Source organism: Fukomys damarensis, unplaced genomic scaffold (assembly GCF_012274545.1).
Source record: "Fukomys damarensis isolate Sample0158 unplaced genomic scaffold, DMR_v1.0_HiC HiC_scaffold_7, whole genome shotgun sequence".
NCBI lineage: Eukaryota > Metazoa > Chordata > Mammalia > Rodentia > Bathyergidae > Fukomys > Fukomys damarensis.
In genome coordinates this window covers 4,601,480-4,609,451 of record NW_022900919.1, presented here as the reverse complement: position 1 = coordinate 4,609,451, position 7,972 = coordinate 4,601,480, and positions in this window count along the sequence as shown.

Genomic DNA, 7,972 nt, shown 5'->3' with positions numbered 1-7,972 from the left:
AGCTGGCAGGGCCGCTGTAGGAAAGAGCTCGGTGTTTGAACATCGGTCCCGCAGCAGTCCCCAGGCGGCTTTTACACTGCCAGGTTCCCAGAGTGAGGGAAGGGAGGACGGGCGTGGGAGAGCAGACTGCGGGGCAATGCTGTGGAGAGGCGGGGGCTGGGGATCACAGACACGGGCTCCTGCGGTGAGGCCAGGTTCAGCCCGAGCCACATAGGACTGGAAGCTGTCACTGATGCCTTGTTCCCACTGTAGTCAGATCGCTACGCCCAGCACTGCTCTGGGCACAGACTGCCACCTTAGACTTCCGCATGAACAAAGACGGGCCCTGCAGAGAACAGTTGTCAGACACTGAGCTCTGCTCCCTGGCCTGAGCCGGAGGAAAGCAGCCACGTGTCCAAAGCAACAGAAAGCTTTCTTTTACTTTTCTCTATTTGAGGCTGTATTATTTATTCTTTTAAAAAATTTTTATTGTACTTTTTTAATTTATTTTTTTGTTTGTTTTTTTACACCGTGCTGTTTTCCCCTTCCATAAATTTTCCCCGCTCTTTTATTCCCTTATTTTAGATTTTTTCTTTTATGAGCATGTCGGTGTATGTGTGCCTCACCTACTCTTACTTTTTTTGTCTTTTCTTGCCACAGCCTTTACAGAGGATGAGAGAACTCTCTCGTTTGTTTATAACCCTCCCATTTTTACCCATATCTCTTCCCCTGAGCCCTTGCTCCTATGTTTTATTCATTCACAATTTTACTCTTTCTTTCCCCCCTTTCAATTGTCTCCTTCAACCTTTTTCTCTAATATTTATACCAATTATAAAATCTCACATCCCCATTTCCCACTACCAATTTTGTACACATTTTCCCATTATGCTTTTCTAAATATAAAACAACATACCCTTAACATCATTTAAAAAAGAAAACTTTGCCCTCTGCCTGTTTCCTTCCTTGCACACCACAAAGCAGAGGACTTTTAAATTTTTTTCTTTTTCTTTTTCTTTTTCTCTTCTCTTCCCCTCTCTGGCATTCCGTGCTCCCCCAACCCCCTGGGAGTTAGATAACTGATTCTATGAAATGACCGTTCAATTATATTTTTTACCAGTAGGGGGAGACACAGCCACTGCATCTGGGGCCCATTAACCGTGGGTCAAGACTTGGGCTGTTATAATGCTTACCCTGTAGCTGTGGACTTCTTCTCCAGGCTAGAGAGAGACCTAAAACAGTCTCCTCGTATGTTATTTCCCAAATAACCCTAACAGATCCCACTGCAAAGGATTAGCTGGTTACTGCTGTAGTTGAACTGATTCCATAGGAATAATCCTGATTCAGTGGACAACTGAGTACCAGTGAACTTGTCTGTGGAACCCACAGGGACAGGGACAGCAAGATTCCTAACCCAAGAACTTGGGCTCAGTCAGACTCTGCAGTCCCGGGCCTGAGTTGGGGTCAGTACTGCGTGGAGGGGCAGAGCAGTTACTGGGGTGCGAGCCCCCAGACTCTGGCGAAGGAGTCTTGGGAACCACATATGCAGTGTTCCACTGGGATAGCTAATTTGTGTTCCCATTGCACATCTTATTGGTTTAAATTTCTCTGTGTTTCTTGATTTATTTAGTAATGTGAGGTCACGTTGCATTCTCTTATGCTTTCGTGTGTTTATTAGGAGGTTACTCTTTTGTATTTAGTTCTGATTTAATAGCTGCCTGTGTCCTCTCCCTCATCTCAGCTCTTTCTCTAGTTTCTAGTCCTCAAACCCTGTGACAGGATTATTAATGTTTTTTTTTTTGAGACAGGGTCTCACTATGTAGTTGAGACTGATCTGGAACTCACTATGTAGCCCAGGCTGATCTCGAACTTGCAGCAATCCTCCTGCCTCAGCCTCCCAAGTGCTGGGATTGCAAGTGCTCCACCGTGCCCAGCTTGTTAACATATTTCTGTATTCTTTTTCCAAACACATAAACTCTTCCTCCCAATTTCTTAAATTCACCACACTTAGCTCCCTCACACTCACTCACATTGCCACTAGTACAATCCTGGATCATCCACATGCCCAGCCTTTGTTTCTTCCATAGCTCACTGGGATTATAGTCCCCCCAGTAAGCAAACACTGATAACCGCATAGCTTTCTTTAACCACAAAGTGAACCCCCTTTGCCCCTATCTCCCCTTGCTCCACAAAATATCCTCTGAAAGTACTCAGTACTAAACCTTCAGCTTGTCTAAAAGTTACCCCAATAGAATCAGACCCCAGATCAATCTTTTCTTAAAACAAAACAAAACAAAACAAAAAAGATATGTTGGTAGGGAAAGGTAATAAGGGAAAGAAAAAAATAGGAGAAAATGAAAAAATGGAAATAAGATGTTAGTACATGGGGAGGGGAGGAGGGGGTGAAGGGCGGGCAGGGACAAGAGGGAAAAATGAGAACCAAGACCTGTCATGTGAAGGTACAAGATCCCAATAATGAATGGATCTGTACTGTATACCTAAAATGTACCAATAAACTCAGTGAAGAAAAAAAAGATATGCTAAGTATAAGAACCTAATACTTCCAATTAGTGTAAACACTGTGCATTAATGCTGTAACATAAGCTAAGACAAATAATATCAACAAGTATGAGCAACAGGGTAGGAGAACCAGAGAAGGAGGGGGAGAAGATTAAAAACGGAAAGAGGAGGAGGGGATTTAAAAAAATAAAGAAACAAGTACATGGAACCATTCCCCAAGACGATTGCAAACTGCGTATATTACAAATATATACATTGATAAAAAGAAAATGCATTTTTCTCATTTTGGATGAAAATCTTCCAACTACATTTTCCTTTTATGTTAATCATTGCAGAAATAACTGTAACTGGTATAAACTGATCCAGGGTTGGAGAAAGGACCAGGATTCATAAATACATAACACAGTGAGGAAACTAACAGAAACAAGTCTCTTCTAGCAGGGAAGATGACTGTGCTGAGGAGAGAGAGCACACACATCATGAAGTCTAAATTCACCATTGCTTTGGGAATTTCTCAGCCATGAAGCATGGGAAAGGGTGGGGTTGTATTCTGACTGGTTACATACCATTTCATTCGTCGGTATCTTGACATAAAGTTAGATGCCTGTGCACGGCAATCCACAGAAATTGTATAACCCAGCCACAACTCTCCATATTTTTATACCTGCCACTCTACCCCATCCTCTTCAGCCCTGACAATCTCTCTGTCCCAGACACACTTAAATTTCTTTTCTTTTCAAGTCATGAATGTCTGTTCCCTATGACATTGACCCTAGCACATTCCTCTGCCTAGAACACCACTCTTCCGGACATATGTGGCTGTTTCCTTCTTCATTTACAAAAACCTGAGTACCATCTCCTCACAGAGCTTTTCTCTGATCGCATAAGTGACACGGCCCTGTTACTTGATAGTGGTGCTCCTACATTTACAGTGGGTTATATATGAGAGGCCACGTGTTTTGAAAATATCATAAATTGAAAATGTATTTCATGCACCCAGTCTCCCAAACATCATCGCTTAGCAACGCAGCACACTCTGGAGTATGGAACGCCTACTCATCGGATCCTGCGGCGGACTAGGAGCTGCAGATCACTTCCCCTACTCATCTTCGACAGAGAGCAGCATGACACATACTGCCAGCCTGGCAGGGGGGGGAATCACAATTCAAAATGTGAAGTAAGGTTTCTCCTCAATACCTATCATTTTAAAACTATTCTCAAGTCATGAAGTAGAATCCACGAAGTCACGGCTGTCTCTAGTTCCTTTTATTTTAGTTTTGATCCAGAGTTGTCTCTGCCTGGTTTGTTTTGCTATAAACCTCTACCCACCAGATCTGGTCTCCATGAGAATGGGAACATCATCTGTCTTTTCACACTTTGGTCGCAATTTCCTAGAACAGTTTGTACACTAACAGTGCAGACTGTTCTCTAGAATAAGCAGTCAGCATGTAAAACACAAATGAGAGACTTTCCAGTTGCAGGCTGTCTGACTAGACCCCTTCCCTAAGCACAGAAGAATCTTCAAAATCCCTGTAACTTACTGCTTAGTGCACAAATAAATTGAGGGAAAACTTGATATTTCTGTTGCTGAATATGTTTGCAGAAACTGGCAAACAGTGACCAGGATAATGACATGATATTGTCAGTGATAGGTTCATACTTATTTGTTACGGAAGAATAATTAAGGGTGATGTCTAAGCCTCACACCTTGGAGTACCCTTTCATCAGTCAGTACCTTGTAAGAAACATGTCATCATAACTGTACTCTTTATACTTGCACCAGGCAGTTTTCCTGTCACTAGGGCAGAACATGGAACAGCCACAACTTCAGGGAGGAGAGATTTAATTTGGCTCACGGTTTCAGGGGATTCTGTCCGCGGTCAGCTGGCACCAAGGCATAAACCTCATGGGAGAAGAGTGTGGTAAGCAATGATGCTTAAGAGTTGGTGGCGGCTGAGAAGCAGGGCAAAGGAACTAGGCCAGAAAGGAAGGGGCTGGTCATTCCTTCATGCTCCACACAGACACACCTAGAAGAGTTCTTTGCTAATCCCCTGGGAAGCTCCCTCCCATGCCTACCATGTTGACATAGCTGAGTTTCACCACCACAATATTCTAGGCAATGGTTTCAATTTTTCTGAACAAGAATGATAGTGTCTTTGTTTTTTGTTATACTACTTCTTAGGAAAGTGAAAAGCAGCCACACACTGGATGAAAGAGAGCACACCAGACTTCCATCTTCTGGAAAGAGGAGGCCAAAAGAGGGGAGCCTGTGACACTCTGATACCTATTCCAGGCTTCAATCATAGTTCAGAGCCAGAATCAGGACTCTGTCCTAAGACTGGGGGTGAAACTGGCCCCAATTTAGGGTCACCTATAGGCGAAACAATGTCGCCCATTCTTAGAATATTGTAAGACATAAGCTGATGTATTCCCTTTGGAAGGTTGACTAAATATTATGATTTTTTTTGTAGTGGAATTCCATCAATCTTGAAGTAGATATAATAGAATGTGATTTCTGGAGAAAAGTAGAACATGAACACATTCTTGAAGGTCCAGGAGGGGTTGAAGAGGAGAAGAGTAGCACAAAAGATACTGAAGAACAATGAATAACCTTCTGTAAATCCCACTGAAGAAAATAATACCAACTAAGGAGCATGTGATCATAGAATTGTGGAATACTCAGCTGTCAAGCTACCAGAACATGCCCGGTGGCATTTTTGGACGTCAAGTTCAAGACAAAATGGCAAGATAGGTAACACACTTCCTCCTATTCCTCCACTAAATGTAGCTGAAAGTCCTGGACATTATTAAAAAAAAAAAACAAAGACAAAAAGATGACAAGTAAAGGCAGAGAGAAGGAGCAGATTAGAGTGTTTGGAAACAGGACATTACACAGCAGTGAGCTCCCTGGTATGTAAGTCTGCTGATAGCTACCATAACAAAATGCCACAGGCTGGATGACCTAAGCAACAGAAGCGTCTCTCCTTGTTTTGGAGCCTGGAAAGTCCCCGATCCGGGTAAGTTTGGTTTCCCTTAAGGCTCTTCATCTTTATCTCCAGAGGGTCTGTCTGGGGTGCACATGCCCTTGGTTTCTCTTCCCCTCCTGATAAGACTATTTGTCATCAACACTTACGACTTTAGTGCCTACTGTGAAGGTTCTCTCTCCAAAGTCAGTCGCTGTGAGGATTAAGGCTTCCTGTTGGGGGTGGGGTGAGATGGTACAATTTGATCCAACCTGTAACACGGGGAGTTACTTCTAGAGTTGAAGAGGCACCAATATGAAAACACAGACACAAACTGGAATAAAAAACCTATTTCACCACACGGCAGTGAGCACTTGGGGTGGTGCCCATGGCACTCACCAGAAAATCTGGGCTCTGACCTGCATTCATATGTATATACAGAGGGGTTTCACATAGGCTGGTTCAGCATTCAAAAGCGAAGCTGAAGTAGTCTACCACCTTACCAGGCCATAGAGAAAAGTGTCACACAATCACATCAATCAGTGCAGAAAAAACACTGGACTCAGTGCAGCACCTGATCTTGTTTTAAAAAACACACTAAGAAAAATAGCAAAAAGAAGTAACTTTCTCCACTTGATAAAGGGCACCTCTAAAAAACCCTCAACTAACATAATACTATAAACATAATGAAAATTTCACTCTAATATCAAAATGAGGCAATGGTCTGCTTTTATCTTGCCTATTCTAGCACAATAAAGCATTAAAAGCAAATACAAAGAATGCATATAAAGAAGCAGAGAATATAACTGTTCTTGTTCACAGGTGATGCAATGGTTACATTGAAAAATCTCAAGAAAACTACATAAAAATGCCTTAGAAATGACTTCAGCAAGATGATAGGTCACAAGATCATCCTGTGACACCCAACTGTATTGCTAAATGTGACCATTGGACAACTAGAAAATAAAATTTAAAAATAATACAGTTCATAGCCAGAGATATAGGTCCAGCTTTAGTCTTCAGCATGTGGAAAGCCAGCTTTTCCAGGACCACTTATTAAAAAGGCAGACTCTCCTCCAGTGAATTTGTTTAGCCCCCTTATCAAAGATAAGGTAGCTGAATGTGTTTGTTGTAGTTTTTGCCTCTTCTAGTCTGTTCCATTGATCCTCAATTGTGTTATACATAATTATATTTGAATATATACACACAGACATATATATATAGATGTGTGTGTGTGTGTGTGTGTGTATATGTGTGTGAGCTAAATAAGCCTTTTATCCTTTAACTTTGGGTGTCAGGTATTTTTACTCAGTAAACAAGAAAAGTGACTAAGGCACAAGTAAAAGAAATGATATCATGTGTTTATGGATCAGAATACTAAATATGATACAAATGTCAATTCTTGCCCATCAAAATCCCAGCATGACTTTTGTAGATGTAGTTAATCATATTTTAACACTTATGTGGAAAGTAAAAAGATCTAGAGTGACTAAAAATAATTTTGAAAAAGAAAAAGAACATAGGAAGCACCACTGTACATGATCTCAAGATGTATTGTTAGTTGAGCATCCTTAATCCCGAAACCCAAGTTCCAGAATGCTTTCAGATTCAGGACTCTGAGCACCAGCATGAAGTGGAAATGTCTAAAGTTGATCTAATGAGATGCTTGTAGTCAGCATGCAGTTGTACCAAACTATTATATTCAGTTGCCTTCCATGTCTATGAAACATAAATAAATGTTGTGTTTTGATTTGGCACCATCTCCAAGATACTGCATTATATAAATGCACATACTCCAAAATCTGAAACCCAAAATTCTAGTGGTCACAATCAGTTCCGACAAGGGATATTCAGCTACTATAAGCAAGGTGCTACAATACTGGTGGACTCTAATGAGATATGGATGTGGATGTGGGTACAGATACACAGGAATCTCAGTAGACACACAGTAGAGATCTCAGAAACAGCTCACACAAATACAGCCAAATGCTTCTTATTCCATTTTGCCAGTCTATTTCTCTTGATTGGTGAGTTGAGGCCATTGACATTGCTGGTTATAACTGATATGTACTGACTTGTTATTGACATGTTATTGGCCTTTTGTTGACTCTTTTTACTTTTTCACCTTCTCCTTTTAATTTCTTGCCTTGCCTATTTGATTTGTTCTGTTGGGCTTCATGGTGTTGTTGCCTTCATTGTCTTTTTCTAGGATCTTGTTTAGAATTCCTTGTAGTGCTGGTTTGGTATGGAAAAAGAAGCAAAATCCAACAACATGTTGTATACAAGAAACACACCTAGTGCAAAAAGAAGCCCATAGACTGAAAGTGAAAAGATAGAAAACAATTCTCCATGTGACAGGAGCCCAAAAAAAACAGGAGTAACAATCTTATTTGCAGACAAAGTAAATTTCAAACCAAAACTGAATCTAGTATTATTGATGTAGGATGGTACTGTATCATACCTCTATGAATGTAAAATATCTAGTACCTGCTTTATGATACATAGTAGGGACC